Source organism: Parasteatoda tepidariorum, chromosome 5 (genome assembly GCF_043381705.1).
Source record: "Parasteatoda tepidariorum isolate YZ-2023 chromosome 5, CAS_Ptep_4.0, whole genome shotgun sequence".
NCBI lineage: Eukaryota > Metazoa > Arthropoda > Arachnida > Araneae > Theridiidae > Parasteatoda > Parasteatoda tepidariorum.
This window is the reverse complement of record NC_092208.1, coordinates 49,906,264-49,926,858: the sequence shown is the minus strand read 5'-3', so window position 1 is coordinate 49,926,858 and position 20,595 is coordinate 49,906,264. Positions and strand designations below refer to the sequence as shown.

At 27.5% G+C, this 20,595-nt stretch overlaps 1 protein-coding gene across 2 annotated transcripts in view; it reads right to left on the bottom strand.

Moving 5' to 3' along the window:
• LOC107456550 (protein unc-93 homolog A-like) overlaps window positions 1-19,926 on the bottom strand; it is a 57,906-nt gene extending 37,980 nt beyond the window's left edge. Inside the window, exon 1 of one of the 2 annotated variants that reach the window (XM_016074443.3) lies at window positions 19,713-19,926. The gene's annotated coding sequence lies outside the window, so the exon portion shown is untranslated. Of the gene's footprint in view, window positions 1-14,090; window positions 14,159-19,712 lie in introns of those variants that run through there. The other variant, XM_071181436.1, reaches the window with a different exon arrangement.
• Window positions 19,927-20,595: the final 669 nt, after the last annotated feature.

Genomic DNA, 20,595 nt, shown 5'->3' with positions numbered 1-20,595 from the left:
ATTAATAACTGAATAATTGATAACTAAATTAAACCACTGAATCCTAAGATGTTTTAAAGCATGTTAAATAACAGAAAGACTGTAGAGTTGTTGGCATTATATGATGTAGAAATCAATGAAAAATGATTTCAAGGCTTTTTTATTTCAATCTTATTTCCTTTTTATCTCATGACCACAGAAAATCACATTGATAAGGAGTTGCAACCTTTTTTTAGAAATTCACAAACAAAATTTTAAGAGAAAATCATCTTCAAATGTGCAGTTTTACAAAAATTATAACAACGTTTTTTAAAGGAAATCATAATTTTTTTTATCAAATCGCAGATATTGCATCTTAGCTCATAAAATTCTAATTATATGGTATAAAACTATTCAGGCTAAAAAAAAAAATTTGTGCTGATTTTACATGCTATTAAAACTCGCTTTGAAGGATTCAGAAGAGGAAATTAAAATACGATGAGTCAAAAATAGTTCATTTTTAGTTTTGTCTGTTTTTATATTCCTATCAAATTTAATGAAGAGTATCACATATAAGTAACTATATGACCAATGATTTTATAAAAATAATTTTTTTAACTACATTAAGCAAATGCCCTGCGTGTGTAAGGTATTGACAATGTTAAGAAAATAATAATCTGCGTAAGATTACTGCACTTTTCTTTTAATTTACGTCTCGCCTTTTAAACGAGGAAAGAGCCAAGAAAATTCCTTTTGCTTACTGCTTTAATATCACAGCTTTTAGTTTCATTCTCCCGACCTTCTAGAGGATATGTTTCTTCTGGAAGAGCGTTATTTCTGTTCATTTGAATTAAAAAATGTAATAACTGTGATAAATGAATAGGGCTAAGGAGTGTTTATTTTTAGTACATTATTAGCTTGCGTTGCTTGACAAAAAAATTAAATAATTGTTTAAAGTAACCACAGATAAGTGCTACTTGTTTTGTAAAATTTTATAGAATCGCATTTCAAATAGTGGTTTCGTTTAAGAAACTTTTGAGTAGTTTAATGTCTTAGTAGTATTCTTTCTAAAACGTAAATTTTCTTTTTTAAGAAAATAAATTTAACCATCCATTTAACAAAAAGAATTTGACAAAAAATGCTTGTATAAAAAAGTAAATATCTCTATACTACATTTTCAAGCAAAAAAAACTGTCTCTTCCACCAACGCAACATATTAATTATATACAAGACAAACTTTTTAATATCTTGAAATGTAACTATTTAAATACGTACTAAAATTAAAATAAAATCAATCTTCCTGACAATTATAATTATTAATTGGATTGACAATATGTCTCTTTTTTAATCCTTAATTCTTCTCTTACAACAAAAAATGCATAAAACTGGCAAAAGAACTATTTAATTACCCCAGTACTAAGTCGAAATTTAAACAAAGCTAGATGACCTGCTCATTTTCAGGTATAAGATTATGTGGCTGAAAAAAGCGGCACATTTAATGCTAATAGTTTTCAGTTTTCACTAATTTACTACGCTACGAAAAAAAAGCCTTCAATTTTAATATAAATTAGCTTAAAAATGACTACATTAAAATTAGTTTGAATATATCAAAACACTTCTTAATTTTTCTCTAAAAATGCGCAAAATTTATATTGTTTTACCAAAGTAATGAGAAAATATAAGAAAAAATGTCAATACAAGCAATTTAATTACCCCAAAACTAATTCAAAATTTAAATAAAGCACATATTTAGGCATGTTAAATCGTGACAACAAAAGGATTATATTTCCACTGCTAATAGTCTCTGCTAACTAAATCTCGCAGCAGGAGAAAAAAGTCAGCTTTGTCATAAAATTCATAAAAAAATTCTAATGACAATATCAAAATTATTTTAAAATCAGAATGTTCCTTAAACATCTGAAAGTGTTCAATATTTCATGGCATTTTCTGTTAAGTTGTTACAGTTAAGACATCGGTAAAAAAACTATTATTTATCTAATTATTTCGTTTATTTTAAAGTCAGATCATTTACACGTTTATTTTATTTAATGAACAACACAATCTTCAAAACAATAGAAAGCTATTTAACTTCCTGATGTTTAACTTTAAAACGATCACAGATCATTCTTTAAGACGAACTCATTTTTACAAACCATAAGTTTAAATTTTCCAACCCAACGAATCAAACATTTCTCGCCAAAATCAAATTATTCCCAACAACCAACCGAAAAGTTAAATACAATTAAGAAGAGTATTTAAACTCACCAGAACTTAAATGTTAATCACGGTTTAAAATTCTAGGCAGGAAGATAGCAGAAAGATAAATGAAATCATCAAGTTCTCATCAGATAGTTCTAAAGAGAAGAATCTTTGACCGAGACCGCCAGAAAAATTTAATCAATGTGTTACGATGCGGCTCGAATTCGTTAATCAAGGTTTCATTAAGTTTCAGGTCGTAGTTCTATTAAATATTGCCTTCCCCTTTACCAAGATTTCGTGGTTATTTTCGTGATAATCCGGCCTCTCCGGGAAATACTTGGTGGGCAAAGATTTTCCGATAAACGATTTCATTATCTCATTCATTTTCCTGCTGAGAGTGATTAAGAAGTTATGGTTTCCTTTTGTTAAGAGAAACCTCGTTGATGCTAGTTATTGAAGCAAGATTAATTCCAGAAGACAGGGCAATTTTATTTCCGAGATATTCTTGAGCTAGATTTGCTATTTGCTGGTCTTAGATGTTATAAGCAAGATTAATCTATGAGGAGTCTTTAGTAAACGTTTTGAAGTCCGTTCGAATAAGACTTCTGAAAAGAAAGTGCTGAATCTTATCTTTACTTTGGTTATTAAGAAATGTAGAGTGAGTAAGAAAGAGTGTGTGCATCAATTTATGTACTGAAGATCTAGATATCATAATCTAGGTAGCAAAAAAAATCTGGAAAATCCCTTTTGTATTACAAGTTTTGCAATAAATAATAATAATAATAATAAAAATATATATATATATATTAGACATTTTGCTGATAAGTGATAAAAATCTGTAAATCGTAAAAAAGAACCTGAAGGACATAAAGGAAAGTAACTTTGCGATGTAAGTAAGTAACCTGGACCACAACCTGTACGGATGGAGCTATGTTGGGTACCTTTGAGAGAAAGGTATTGAGAAGTATTTTTGGAGGAATTTAAAAAAAAATGGTGTGTGGCTTAGACGATCAAATCTAAAGCTTTATCACTCATATAATGAACCTGATATTATTAACTTTATTAAACAACAAAGAATAAAATGGGCGGGCCACGCTATCAGAATGGACGAAGACCGTTCCATAAAAAGAGTTTTCAATGCCAGACCAGTTGGCACATGAAAAAGAGGCAGTCCGAATTTGAGATGGATAGATGGCCTAGAAAAAGACCCTTTGGTCTTAAAAACTAAAAACTGGAAACTAGCAGGAAAAAGCTTAGCATGGAAAAAACTTCTTGATAAAGCCAAGGCCCACCCTGGGCTGTCAAGCCATTAATGATGAAGATGATGATGATGAGGAAGTTTGCAAAAAACTGGTACTTTGAACTTCCCATATGATCAAAATCAGAAAAAAAATCGGATATGTTTTACATTATAAAGCGAATCACAGCAAACCTGAGCATTGATCACAGGCCATATTTACCAGATGTAATTCCATGGCACTTTTTACTGTACTTTAATTAAAAAATGAACATTAAAGGTCTATATATTAAAGTTTTTTAGAGTCTATTTATATAGACTCTAAAAAACTTTCTATTCATTTCTTATGAAATGAATAGTAAAACAGTAGACATAGTAAAGAAGATGTTATTGGTGAAGGGCTGTAATGGGATGTATTTTGAAGGAGATAAAAATGATTCTAATGCCTCTTGAAGTTCAGCCATTTAATGGTTATTTTGTCACATTGTGGTCTGTCATATTGTTAAGATTTCCCAATTAAAAATCTAGTGGTTGATTAAAAAGTTAATAAAAATTAAATAAATTAAGCACTTATTGTTTTATTACTTATTGAAGCTAGTCTAGTCTTAAATTGATAAAGAGTTTCCAGAACTTTCTTAATTATCTTAGCTTAATCATGTGTAAAACGTGTATAAAATATTTATGACCTGAATCAAATATATTTTTGGAAGATAGCAATGATATTTTACACAAGCTCCAATTAAGACGATAGTTGAAATCAGAAAATTAACTCTTGTGTATCAGGCAATTTTAACAATTATTTTAAAATTCTTGCATTTTAACATAGACATGTACAATATTTATTTAAGATTGCAATTTTTTTAATCAAAAATTCTGTCAAGATTCGAAGAAAATTTCTGAATAATAAATGTAAACTGAAATATATCTTTATCTTAACAATTTTGTATTTGAATAACAGGAATATTAAATACTCTTTTACGGAGAGAAATGTCACAAATGCTAAGATTTAATATTTTTCTCGTTACATATTCTTAATCTAATTAAGAAATCGCAAGACATTTCATAAACATGACAATTTGTTTTAAATGCAAACTGACAGGAATTTTTATGTTTTGCATCTTATTTCTCATCTAATTATAATTATCAGGTCAACTTGGTAGTATAACATTTCTTATGCACTTAAACAAATGCGTCTAAATCAGCAAATAAAACTAGGTAATTATTTTTAAGAAATGCATATCATAGAAACGCAATTAAATTTGAATTCGGATCTGAAAGTCAAATATAATTTTAAAAACAATGATCAATTACGCTAAACATACAATAAAAATAAATTATGACACTTTATAATTATTCGTTAAATTTGAAAAATAAGCAATTGATTGACTTTCTGTAATTCAGCACATTTTAAGGAATTTTTATTTGATAAGAGTAATTATTAAAAAAATTAAATGCGTTCTGTTTAAAATATGGCTTATTAAAATGTATTTTTATGCTTGATTATTTGATTTATAAAATTAAAAATTCTCAATTATGCATTCGAAAAAAAAGTGAAGAGGGGAAAAGTAAAGAACATAATTTAAATATGTAAGCTAATAATTGGAGTTTTTTTAAGAGAAAGTATCTCTCCTTTTCAGCAATTTCTGCAATTTTATTTGATTAAGAGTAATATGGTTGGAAAAGAATTAAATACTTTCTGTTTTAAATCATATGGTAATTTACATATTTTTAATCTTGATTATTTGATTTATAAAATTAAAAACTGTCAATTATGCATCTGATTAAAAAAGCGAAGATGGGGAAATTGAAAAAAAAATCTTAAATATATAAGTTTATAACTTTTTGTTTGCTTTAAATGGAATAGTAACATACATATTTATTTTTGATAATTTAATTTATAAAATTAAACCTTGTCTGTATTGCACTTTACTAAAATTTGCGAGTTGCGAAAAATAGTGTAGAAGGAAAATGAAGAGGTGGAAAATAAAGAATAGAATTTAAATATGAAAATTAATAATTGATTGATATATTTTAATTAGAATATTGTTTATACTATTTTAAATAATTTAAAATGTAGTGTATATAAATGTAAAAAAATGTATTGTATGTAAATGTAAAAATGAATTGTATTTAAACGTAAAAAATGTTTGTAAATGTATGGTATAAATGTATTAATGTATTTTTAAATGTTTTGTTTTCTAATTAGTTTATTATTTAACCTTTCAGAAATTTCAATTTAATAAAAGCATTTAGTTTTTAAAAGTAAATAATATTTATTTTAATTGCGCATTAATGTTCATAAATATTTTTGATTGGTTTATAAAGTTAAAACGCGCCAATTTGACTTAAAGTGATAAGTGTATTTAGTTTATTATGTAGTTTGCTTCATTATCACTGTCTTAAGCGTACGTTTTTAAAACCCTTATCAAAAATAAAGTCAGAAGAATAGAACAATTTCGGAGTAAAAAATTTATCTTTAAGTGAGAAACGAATAAAACCGATACCGAAATTTCACAAATTACTATTGATGAACGCAGAGTCAAAGCATCTAAGTTTGTTTGGTTAACGGAAAAAAAACTTGCAAGTGTTTATTGTAATTTACTCAAAACTCATGCAGCGTGATCTATATTAAATCGTATTGGTTCAGTTTCATTTATGTAGAATAATTATATTCGAACATAATCTTACAAGGTATTAAAAAAGATAACATTAAAAATTTTCTTTCAGAAAGAGGAAGAGGAAAAAATAACAGGAAAGAATATAGGAATTTGAACGATATTGCACGCAATACAACTTACTATAGAATAAAATAGCGTAGAATACTGTACAGACTAAATAGTGAAGGATTTTGGGATTTTGTGTGCTTTGGTTTCCCCCGTTCAAATAATTTCTTAATAAAGTTTTAAATTTATAGATTTTGTTACAAAAAAATATAAATATAAATAAGTTTACAAAAAACATGATAAGAACCTAAAAACACTTATTGATATGCCTATAAAAACAGAAATAATAAAATATGTTGACAAAATATGTTCATTTGCAATTGTTGAACGCAATGCATTCGTTCACAGAAACGCATCTCTATTTTTACCGGTTATAGTTTTACTAGAATAAGCTGAGTGGACTTAAAATCGATGTTTTAAAAATTTATTTAAAACGCATATGCAAATATTCCAATTAACTTACATTGATGCATAAACTAATTATTGTAATTTTATACATATTGCCCACATAGCACAAAAATTATACGATTTCTCTTTTATAAGGAAATTTAAGTAAATCCATTCTTTTTCTCTTATCAAACACGTGTCAAAATTTCCCTTTATTAGTTCTAATGAACTATCTAGTATATTATTACAAAATGTCATTAAACAGAATTGAAAAATTTAACAATTTGCGATTTTAACAAAATAAAAATAATAGCAATAGTTTTAGGTGGAACAATTTTTCCAGCAGTTAAAGATATAAATATTATTAAATTATTCTAGATTGTTTGAAATCGAAATAATTAATATTAATAACTAAAAGTTCCCTAATTAAATTTTAAGAAGAATTGTCGTCATTCGGGTCATTCTACGATTCATTCGTTAATTCCTCATTGATTCTACAATTCTCATCTCTAAGACTGCTTTAAACGTTTGATAACAAAGAAAGTTACTAAATATTTTTTATTATTATGACAATCATTCAATTTCGGAACTTATTCAGAACCAGAGGATTTTGATCTCATTTCCAAAGCAAGATACCAACATTTTCATTGAAAGAACCAAAAATCAGAAGCATATTTAAAGGACATCACAAATTATTATAAAATACAATCATCTTTAGTATTTACATTTATGTAATGAGTTAGCAACTTAAGGAAATAATATATCTATTTATAGAATTTCATTTCCGCAAAAAGTGTTTTTTGAAAAAATATATAAGGAATGTTTTTATTGAAAAAATAAGCCGATTACAGGTTTAAAACCGATTATAATAGCAAGGAATGCAGTTTTCATTATATTGAAATTTCATGCTCAAAACTAATATAAACTCATTGATGATAAATGAAACAAATGCGTTTAACGACCCTTATAAAGAAACAAATGTTTTAATAAAGCTTTTCAAATAAAATTTTCACGTAAAGCTTACACTATTAGTTTCACAAGACAATATCAAACTTTATAGTTAGTTTTCCAAAAGATGTCCATTTTTTCAAAATAAATTTATTTCTACCTAGAATCGAAAGTGCATTTAAGAGGCTTTGCAGTTCAATACCACTCTAATACGAATTTAATGAAGTTAAAGCTCTATTAAACAGTTATTTTTTAAAACAAAGTCTAGTTAACTTGTTTTAAATACATGAATTCTCAAGGGTTCATTAGACAAAATATTCCTATTGAATTAAATAAAATTGAACTATTTTACAAAAATATATATATGCAAAATATTCGAACTACTGGTAAACATTTAATACTGAAGACGATCAAATTAATCTCAAAATGATGAAAAAAAACTCATCGTCATGTGACCTAACAAGTAATAAAATACAAAACAAATATCAATATCAACATGAATAAAAAAAGTGTATCAAAAGAAAAAGAGCTAGAATGATTAAGAAATATCATGCAAAAAACTCAGAAGAATTTTTGGAAAATGAGTCGACAAATGATTTAAACAAATAATCGAACAATGAAGTGTCAAACAATAAACTTTAAACAACAATAGCAGTAATGCTTATCTATACGTCTCACTCATACACCACGTCACAATTTAAAAACAGAATAATCTGAAAAGTAATGTTCTACAAGGTTATTTTAATTTAAGAAAATATATACATTTGTAACTTTATTTTAAATTATTAAATATTTTGATTCGTCCCGCAATACCAAATTATACGCTTGAATAATATTTTATTCCGAAACAATGAGACATTGTGGTTGCTGTTTCTAATGCCACTTGCCAATACAAGCAGGCCTGCTTAGTGAAACCAAGTGGATTTAAGACAAAGGGTGCGCTTCTAGTTTTTTCAGTTGCACTATCTATGGCTGAAAATACGACTTCCACACACATGTCACAGACCGTTTATAGGGCGGACTCATTCATACATCCATTCATTCCTCTACAGATTGTAATTTTGACCTGAATCAAAGAACGATCAATCTGCAATTCAGTGTCGACGCATTCATACATCCATTCATTCATCTACAGATTGCAATTTTGACCTGTACCAGACAACAATTAATCTGCAATTCAGTGTCCCCAGAGGTATGATTTGCCATGAGAACATAGAGGACATTGCGACCCAACAGATTTAACGAGAACCAGTCACGATTTACTGCACGACGGGTCTTCTGTCTGCGGGGATTGAACTCACGACCTCTTGGACATGGGCCTAAGTCCCTGCCAACCAGAATATACTGGCTCATGACACATTCTTTGATTAGGGCCGGTATAGCCTTGTTGGTTAGCACTGAACCCATGTGTAAGAGTTCGTGGGTTCGGTCCTACCGGCCGAAGACTCCCCATGTAGTACATGGTGACTGATTCACGTTAAATCTGTCGAGTCATAAAGTCCTTCATGTTCCCATAACAAACCATATCTCTGGGGTATTGATCGAGGAGTTTTCTTGTCTTCGGGATTGGTTCTAAATTTCAAGGCTATAGAGTTGAGCATTAGTAGTCGTAAACCCAAGATTATGTTTGCTGTTCAACGACGGATTCATTGATTACATTCTTAAATAGCACCGGGGAACTTTGTTATCCGTTGCATGATATTTTTAAACTACTACTTTTGCCTAATATTTGTACTTGCGAATTACTGATTTCAAATCTGCAATTGGTTTCTCACTCCAAGCTACAGATTTTTAATGACATTTTTCTGTCGAAATGTGCGAATTTAAAACCGTTATGTATAACGCACAAATGTGGGTCGTAAAATGGTGTCAAACTCCTAGGGGAATTAGAGCTCATCAGGATTAAAATCACCCAGGAGCTCCCCAGCAGCGATTTTCCAACCTAGCGGCCACTCTTCTGCTTGGCATTTTCATAAATAAACAAAGGTGATTCTTGATTAATTTTTAGAGCAGGTTACAAATTTTAAACGAAATAAAAGATTGCATTGTAATTACGACCAACTACAACTAAGACAAAAATCTCCAAAAAAGCGAACGAGTCGTTAAAGTCTGCTGGATTGTTAATTAGCTAATGTTGACATACGCCACTAAGTGCACTTCCCTATTATGAACTATTTCTTCGTGTGCTTCTGAGCAATTAATATTAGGAAGCACTCCTAGCCGCGTAAAATGACATTTCTGGACATGTATTCTTATGCAATTTTAATCCTGATCATGTCCCCTAGAAGTTTGTAGCTACATTTACATGACCTCCTATAATTTTAAGCATTTTTTAAAACTGAGCATTTCTACAAAAAGAAAAAAAAAGATAAAAAATGTCATTTAAAAGAAATCTGTAGCTTTAGGATCAAAACTAATTTCAGATTTAAAATCCCCACACCCGCATTCGGCTAAATCAAGTATTTGCATAAATGCAATAGAAGAAGATTTTTCCAATGTAATTTCTGTTATCACAGATTTGTGAACAAAATAATATATAAAAAAATGTTTCTCACAATTTTTTTAACATCTTACGTGTCATTTGCCCCCTCTAACATTTTCGTCGTAAACATCGAAATTGAGGTTTCTGGAGAAGAAAAATGGTAGTGGCTTCTGTATTTTTATTACTATTATCAAAGCTTGATGGCAGTAAGAAATTCCAGCAGTCAACGACGTCCAGGATTGGACGAAAAACTGCTGTGGAAAGGGGGGGGGGTACGAAATTATTTTTCCCTGCCTGGCAACATAACAACATCTGTTATTTCGGTATTTTACAATTTCTCGCCCGAAGAATTATTTAAAAGGAGAAAAGGAAATTATATTTCAAGAAAAACTTTAAGCTCTGAACTTTCCCTTATATAAAATACATTCGATTCCGTTGGTTCAGTAAATCATTTTTAACAAAGAAAAAATAATAATAACAGTCAAAATTTGAAAATTTCAACTCATACTTTTTTAAATAAATACTAAACATATTTTCGCTTTTAATTTTATTTATTGATTTTGTTTATATAAAAGTAAAATTTAGAATCGATAATATGTTATTTTGAAATCATAAGAAAATCACTCATGCTAATTTATTAGTAATAAATCAAATTGTTAGTCTATAATACATTTAACGAGAGGATTTACTCAAAAGTTGTATCTAATACTAATTTTAAATAGTGAGACTATTACTAATTAGTATTTAGTTTATTACTAATTACTATTTAATTTCAGTCTCTTAAAGTAAGCTTTAAAGTAGCGAACATGAAGTCTTAAAATTAGGATTCAGTTTTTCCCAATATAATATAAAATCGCAAAATTTTAAAAAAATATATATATATATAATTTTTTTTAATAGAGCTATCTATTTTTCTTCATAAGCATTAAAAAGCTACATTATTTCATTTGCAAAAATTTAATCAAATGCTACATTCTTTTTCATTGCATGATTGTCCAAATTGTGATTAAAAGTTTGTGTCAGCAAATAAAATTTACTTAAACTAACTGCAAATTTTGTTTAAAATGTTATTTTTTGTTGCTTCATGGAAATGTTTTCTGTTCATTTACAAATTGGGATGAAGGAACATAATATGGAAACTTTGATTTGTTATTGTTATTAATGCCACTTGTAAATATGCAAGTCTGCTATAAGAATCCAAGCAATTTTTTTAAGGCAGATGGTGCGTTTTTCGCTTTTCAATGGCGCCATCAATGGCGCCATCAATGGCCAAGAATACGGCTTCAGTCACACACTCGTCATAGCCCGTTTTGCAGAGATGATCCATTCATCCTCCATTTATTTATCCACGGATCGAAATTTTGACCTGAACCAGAGAATGATCAATCTCCAATTCAGTACGTATTGATTTGCTATGGGGAATTGGATAAATTTATGTTATGGGAACAGATTTAATGTGCACCAGTAACTATTGAATACACGGGGATTCTTTGGCTTGCGAGATTCGAACTCATCCTCTCACGAACTCGAGTCCAAAGTCCTACAAACCAGGCTATCCTTGCCCTGGAAAATTAAATTAAGTTTTATGAACCAGAGCCCCGGCTTTTTCCAAACTTTCAGGAGCTAGCTTTCTTGCATAAGAATTAAAAAACAGTATCTCCCATGTTATTCAATGGAAGAATAGGGGGCAGCAGAGATTTTTCTACACAATTTTTCCCCAGGAGCAAGCTTTCTTGCATAAGAATTAAAAAACGGTATCTCCCATGTTATTCAATGGAAGAATAGTGGGCAGCAGAAATTTTTCTACACAATTTTTCCCCAGGAGCAAGCTTTCTTGCATATGAATTAAAATACGGTTTCTCCTATGTAATTCAATGGAAGAATAGTGGGTAGCAGAGATTTTTCTACACAATTTTTCCCACGAGCAAGCTTTCTTGCATAAGAATTAAAAAACGGTATCATTTTCTTAATGATACGTTATTTTTAAAATTAATGGAAATCCAATCATATTTTTGCAGGCATTGTAACTTACATAAATTCACTCAAAACTATATACTCAATAATTCTCTCAAAAACGTCAATATATAAAAAATTCTTATGTATAAATACATGCAGAAAGCAGCCATACAACTTTATGTTATTACTTAACTATAAATTTAATATTATTTGATTTAAAAAATATTACATCTCTATAAATTGTTTAAAACTGTTTCCCATGTTATGTGTGATAAATTTAAACAAATATACATTTTATGTTAATTACCCTTAGGTTGGATTTCTAGTTGAATAATACATTTGAGAGTTAAAATGCATGCAATTTATTTCAAGTTTAATACCGTAATGCTAATTGAAACTATTAAAATCATGCATAGATTACATGCATGGTACACAATAAAATAATTTGCATCATATTTACTTAAGCTATGTTACTATATTCAGCTTAATCACTTATATCTCTATAAGTTTTATTTGTGAATTTAAGTTTGAACGTTCTAATAATGCGTTAAGTATTTATTTATGAAATAAAACAGATTTATTGTAATCGTATTTTATTTTTGTAAAACTAAAACCAAATTTTAAGAGCTGAATGCAATGGTGATTGCTCTTAATGATTATTTTTTTTCTTTAAATCAATATTTAAATGTATGTAAAGTATTGATTTGAAAAATTTTACCTTAAAGGAGAATTATTCATACAAAAATATTTTCCAAAAGTAAAGAAGAATAATGAATTCGATATTGATTTAGCTTGGAAAATTTCACTTGCAGTATGTAGTTTTAATGTATTTGACTTCATAATTGCACTGAAAAATATTTCTTCATTACAAAATTCAAAAATGCACATTTGAAAGTATAATATTAAAAATTTTTGCAACACAAAACATCGTGATAAAGTTTTAAGATGAGGTAAAATTTCACATGTATTGAGTTGGAATTACATTTGACATGCAATTGTGCAAACGTTTCATTTTAGTTAACCTAGAAATATTTATCAGATATTTATATTTATTTCAAAAATATTTCTTGCATATCAGCGGTGAAATATTTCGGGAGCTTTTTGAAATGTTTTTGATACTAAATTTTTTTTATTAAAGTTACTAACTAAACTATAATTTTGAACTTCAACAATTGGGTAACTAAATAAATAGTAGCCGGATTGTTAACCTAAATGGAAAACTAAATAATAATAGGATTCATAAGTAAGATAACAAAACGATTGATAAATTATATAATAACAGGAATGCTGAATTTATAAATATTTCTTTATTTTATTTTATTAAAAATGTTTCTTGCATATCAGCGGTGAAATATCTCGGGAGCTTTTTGAAATGTTTTTGATACAAATTTTTTTTAATTAAAGTTACTAACTAAACTATAATTTTGAAGTCCAACAATTGAGTAACTAAATAGTATTCGGATTGTTAACCTAAATGGTAAACTAAATAATAACAGGATTCATATGTAAGATAACAAAACGATTGATAAATTAAATAATAATAGGAATGCTGAGCTTAGAAATAATAAAAGGTATAACAAACAAAAAAAGGGAAAGATTGGTATAATAAAAAACAGTTAAAATAAATAACATTTATGAACTAATTTATACACTAAATAATAAGAGAAGCAATCAAATAATTACCAAAACGACTAACAGATGAAATAAAATTATTGCTAAATGAAATAATAAAAGGTTTAATAACCTACATAACAATAGTAATAATAATCTAAATAACAACAGAACAGATTAACTTAATAAGAGAGAGGTTAGTAAACTTAATAATAAAGGGGAGGAAAATCTATTAAGTAGTAATAGAATCAATAAACTAACTGATGAGATGATTAGTAAATTTAATAGTCATAGGATTGAAGAATTACATAATAACAGGTTTAGTAAATTACAAAAAAATGGTATTGATAAACTCAGTAATAAAAGAGCTGATAATCTACTAAATAGCAAGATTGGTACATAAAATAATAAAGAAGTGATAAATTGAATGATAAAAAAACTGACTAATAAAAAATTCCGATAATAACCTAAATTAAAAATAATCAATAAATTACAAATAATAGAATTGAAAATGTGCTTGCATTTCTTTTACCAAGACTTTAATTCAAAAACTGTACAAGGTTTAAAATAAAAAATAATAATAATTTACTTTGTATTTTTTCTTTTGAAAGCTTGGAATGATATAATTTGTAACAACAGGAGATCCAATATTAGGTCTTTGTCTAAAATACATAGAAATTCAATAAACAAAAAAAAAACTGTAAACTGAATAGTAATAAGAGTGATAAACTAATTAATAATCGATTAACTATTATACGTTAGGATTAAATTCTAAAATAGGTTATAAGCAAAACAAAAAATAGGATTGAAAAACTAAAAAATATAAAGAAAAAGAATTCTAAACTAAATAAAAATAAGATTCAAAAATTAAATCCTAAGTACTTAAAGCAGAAAATATTCAAGATGTAAATTAAATGAAATAACTGTTTACTTTGTATTTTTCTAAAAGCTTTGGTTACCCACTTTGTAATAACACGTGACTTAAATATGGGTCTTTATCTAAAAGTGTCGAATAGATGAAAAATGAAGAAACAATAAAAGAAAACTCTAAACTAAATAATAATAGTAGTGAGAAACTAACTAACATTAGTTTAACTATTATTCTTTAGGATTAAATGATAAACGGACTAATAAACTAAGAAATAAAAGGACTTCTGAAAGAGAATAAGATTTGTGAACTAAATCCTAAATTTTTAAAACAAATAAACGTCCTAGGTTTAAAATAAATAAAATAAAATTTTATTTTGCATTTTTTTAAAAGCTTTGGTGACCCACTTTGCAGCGACACGTGAGTTTGAGTCGTTCTTCATACCATCCGCCTTAGGTTTAGAATCATTTCCCAAAAACTGTTAGCGAATACTTTTATCTGAGAAAATAAACATTTCGCCCCAATACTTTGAAAGTGATTCCAAAGAGAGAAAACTTATTTGATTTTCACAGAATACTTTGGAAGACCGATTGGAAATACTTTGTGTTTTCCCCTTTTTTTTCTTTCCAGTCAATAACTAACTCCAAAAGAGTCGGAGTACACTTACTAAAACTGATTTCCGTCGCCGTTTGAAATCTCTGTTACGTGAGCTTGTCGCTCAGTTTGTGTAACAGACGAAAAGCACTTTAGATAGTAAATGAACAGGAATAGATTTGGGAAAACCATTTCACTTTGAGAAGGTTATAGACACGAAAAGGGCGTAATGGAACAGTTTCTATTTATATGACTTATGCTCTCATGCCCTTTAGCAATAAACGTTGCATTGATTTGAGTTTTATTCTAAATCAGGTGCATATATATTAGAAGTATGGAAAGTGACTTAATAAAATGGTATGTAATATTTAACAAATGCAAAACTATTGTCTTACAGTGCCGTTACACTGCTAGATTAATGTTTTTTAAGGGATATTGGATGTTTAATATTCATAGGAGAGTCAGACGCTTCTTATTAGCTTATGCTTCATTGATTAATTTCAAAGAATTTTCTCTCAATAAATATTGAATTGGCTTTTAGAGATATTTTCTTTGCAATATTGTAACGAAAGGGTCTTCACAATTGGGAAAATGGAACTTATAGAATAAAAGTTAAAATTTAGACTACAGAAATTTCTGAATAAATTTACCTAAAGGGTATTTCTAGAATCACTTTCATAAAGAGAAATATAGTCACAATAGTTTTACCGTCATTGACTCAAAGCAAAGCAGCTATTTTAAACTATAAATACTGTCTCGAAGTAAAGAATCATCTTACACTGTAAAAATATCCGGATCAAATTACGTTATGAAGTACCGGCACTTTGGGTGCATCATTCTTAAAATCTATTTTTACGGTAAAATATACCGTAATTTTTGCAGTCATATGTATTCAATTACAGTGATTTTACGGGAAAACCCACGATAAATCACCTTTTTTTGTTCCGTAACACATACCTATAAAAATGGATTCTACGGTAAAAAGTACCGGCACCCTTAGTGCCGGTACTTTCTGCTGCAATTTGATCCAGACTTTTCACATTTACTTTAAAGATAACAAATTTGGCTAATTGTTTCTTACTACATCAAAATTATTAAAATTAATTATTAACTCCCAATTTATAAACACTGAGGTCTTTGACACAAAATTATCGAAACTTTCCCTAACAGTCATGAATAACTGTTACAAATTTATGAAAGTTATAAAAATAGCATATTATTAAATAAAAAAAAACATTATTTCAAGCGATGACAGTCGTCAAGAAACAACCTTAATCATCATTAATAAAAATCGATGACTATAAAATTCCAAAAAAAAATGTGACCTATATGAAAGAAGCAAAACAAAAAATACATTTTCAAAATCAATTAAGTATTTTCGGTTTGTGTATTTACACTAAAGTTGTCCACTTATAATCTAATTACCTGATATTTTATCTGTTTTGAGAAATTCCGAAAAAAGTATATGAAGAGAATTTTATATAAATAGAAAATACATAAACTATTTTTTTTTACTGAACAGAGCTTTAATGAGCAATTTTATAGATTAAACTAATTTTTCATCCGAACAGTTTGAACAGAAATTATTTCCAGAGTGTCAGAAAAACATTTGGTATCAAAGAAAGAAATTTACTCTTTCATGATGAAATTCAACATTAAAATTTATTCCAAGATATATGCATCTTGATATCATCTTTGGTTGTATGTTCACTGTGAAAAATTTCGGATCAAATTATGGTATAAAATACCAAAACTTTGGGTGCATCAATCGTAATATCAATTTTATCGTAAAATCCATTTTTACCGTAAATTATTACGCTATATTTTTAACAGTAATATTTATTTGATTAGAGTGATACAGCGATTTTGAGAAAGTTATTACTGTAAAAATTAAAGTGTTTCAGATAATTTTCTTTTATAATAAGACCGGAAAGTTAGTTTTACTAGTTTAAATTACTAATATAATCTTTTTTTAACTTTTAAATATTTATTACAGGGATAAAACAATCTAATGATAAATATTCTATCATATAGTGTGTTATAAAAAATAGCATAACAGTTTTTCAACTAAATTTATTTAAAAATATTTTACGAAATTTTTGAGATTAAAACCAAATAATCAATCATTTGATTTAATTCTTAAGGCAAAGTGTTAAACTTCAAATAAGAAAAACTTAAATATTAAGGCTTCTTAATTTAACATTTATTAGCAGAGAATAATTAATTTATTAATTCTGAATTAAAATGTTAAGAGTGAAAAATTAAGTAAGTTGTTAAAATTTACTGAATAATATCCCAGCTCGACTAAAGAGGGTATTTCGATAAAAATATTATATTATCATAAAACATGTACGTTTAGTACATGAAGAATAGTGAATGCTCCATAATTATTTAATAGAAATTGCTGAAACATTTATTCCAATTGATGCCAACTAGGCAACATATTCAGAAAATTGTCTCATTCGTATTTAAATTCCTATATATTGCGTTTTAAAAATGTATTCGGTTTTAGTTTATTAAAATTTAAATGCAGATTTTCAAAATTAGGCAAATCTTTAATTTTCCAAAAAGAGTCTATTTTATATTCTAGAAAAATATAATATATATGTGTCATGTCATAATGTAATCATTATACTAGTTTTTATATATATATATATATATATATAAAAGCATATTAATTACTATATTTTTTCTCTTTTCCAATTTTTGTTAACTGTTACATTGGTATATTTAATTTTAACATATGTTTAATTTTATTTTACTTCATATCGGTAAGTTTTTTCTGCCTTTCTTCTTATATCTTAAACTCAATTGAAGTTATATTTTTTACTTTTTTAAATTTTTTTTTAGAGGCATAGACATATTATAAAGAGTGATTTTTATCTTAGAATAATTATTCATTTTTTGAAATATCTCTTTTGCTGTCACAACGGAATGCGTCTTCATGAGAAACTTTACATGTTTCCATCTTTATTATTATAATTTTTTTTATTATATTAGGTTTTTATATACACTAGCGTTCAAAAGCTTTTGGTCAAAGCGTGAAAGGCATTTTAACCTTTCTATAAGGGTTTTTTTTTTTTTTTTTTTTTTTTTTTTTTTCTGAAACTGTCGTANTGTAAGCTACTTGAACATAGTTGCAGACCAGGTTCACCCATTCATGGCAACAGTTTTTCCTGCACGGGATGGTGTTTACCAACAGGATAATGCACCATGTCATAAGGGTCGAATCATCAAGGAACATTCCAGTGACTTTCAAGTCATGTCTTGGTCCCCAAATTCACCTGAACGCTACCCCCTCGCAATGTGAAGGAATTGCAGGAGCAGTTGGTGAGCGTTTGGTACCAGATACCTCAGACTACCTATCAGCACCTTGTGGAATCAATGCCACGGCGGGTGCTAGCAGTTTTAAGGGCCTAAGGTGGTCCTACATGTTATTAGCAGGATGGTCATAATGTAATCGCTCTTCGGTGTATATATATAAAACTAAAAGCATATTAATTATATTTTTTCTTCTTAACAATTTTTGTTAACTGTTAGATTGGTATATTTAATTTTAACACATGTTTAATTTTATTTTACTTCATATCGGTAAGTTTTTTTTCTGATTTTTTTCTTTTATCTTAAACTCAATTAAAGTTATATATTTTACTTTTTTTTAAATTTTTTTAGAGGCATAGACATATTATAAAGAGTGATTTTTATCTTAGAATAATTATTCATTTTTTGAAATATCTTTTTTGCTGCCGCAAAGGAATGCGTCTTCATGAGAAACTTTACATGTTTCCATCTTTTTTATTATTATTTTTCTTATTAAATTAGGTTTATATATACACTAGCGTTCAAAAGTTTTTGGTCAACGCGTGAAAGGCATTTTAACCCTTCTATATTATTTTTTTTTTTTTTTTTTTNTGTAGAGATGATTTCCGTTTTATTTAGTCAAGCAAACATATATATTACACTTGATTTCAGAATTTTTACTTTTCTTTCAATTTAATGGAAAATGTAATTTTCCTTGGATTAAATTTAAATCTTTGCACTTAGTTCAGTTGAATATTTGTTTCTTTATATAATTCGAGTCTTGTAAGAACTACTTCTTCAAAAATAAATGTCAATAATAAATTAAAGTTAAAATCACGATTTCCGTAAATAAATATGCAAAACTTATGCTTAGTTGATAAAATTGTAACCTTCAATTGTATTTTCATCCAATTCTTAGATGTAAGAAATTCGCTTCACGAAAAACAAATACCAGATTGGTATGAAAATTGCATTTCATTCATAATGACTTTCAAAGCGCTAACTTTGATAAGCATATAAGAATGTCTAGGAACAAAATTATGCATTATTTATTACATTTGCAATCAACCATGAGTTGATAAAAGAAATCTCATTTTTTTTAAAATCAAGCACAAAAGTTGTCTCCTGTTTTCTAAAAACTTTTGGAGATTTTACTGTATCATTTTTTAAAAAATAATATTTAAATTTATGTTTAATTTGTAAATATCATGTTAATAAAACTGTATATTTCAAAAAGAAAAAAAAGGTATTGTTATTGGAAACCAATATATATAAATTTCAAAGTGGCAGATATAGAAACAAAAATAGTGTTACAAAAATTAAAATAAATAAATGCAAACAAAAGAGATTGTTAAAAATCAATATAAAAACAAGAAAGATAAACATTCATTTTCTTTAAAAATTCCAATCGAAATACTCTTAATAAGATTTCTAAATCAAATCCCTTACCTATATTTCAATAACTGGGCACATGGGGAATTTCACATCTGTTTTCCCCCATTTCCTAGATAGCGTTTCAAAATCTTCACATTAGGTTGTCTATGAAGCACCGAAAAAATTTGAAGAGAATCAGGAGAAATGAAGCGTGAAAATTACGGATGGCTTCCCGACCTGAGAAAAGGGTGTTGTCGATTCTCTACTCAGTATCACAACTCCCAATTTTGGGAACGCCGTTTCTGAGGGGTTACCGCCCTGCCAATATATATCGCCAATATCGCCAAAGAATTTCTCCTGAATAATTCCAGAGTCACCCGCAGACAAAATGCTGCTTTTTGACAGATATTTTTAGCTTGTCATATTGGCATAAAAATTAATAATTTATAAATTAGTTACTTATTGTTTGAATCGTATCTACAATAAGTTTTAATATAATTATTTAAATATAATTTAGTGGAGGCAGTTGAAGGGAAAATGTTTTTTTCATTTTTTCATTATTTATTTTGTTATAACTTGAGTTATGCTAGAAATAACTTAAATTTTAGGTAATCAAGAAAATTGTAAATTACTCATTAAAATCAAATTAACAGTTAAGACATAAAACATTTAATTAAAACATTTTTGATTACACATAGTTTAAAAATTTATTTTATTTGAAAAAATGTTTTCAAATATTAATTAATAAAAAATTAAATTTCTTTTGAAAAGTTAACCTATTTTTTTCCTTTACGACTAATTAACAAAATGGAGGTGTTTTATTCATAATTTCGGCATTTTTAATTAATATATTTGTAAAAATATACTCTTCTTTAAGTTAGGTTTCTCTGTAATAAATTTTGCATTTATTTATTTTTCAGATTGACTCAAATTTTTCAAACATTTGTGAAATTATATA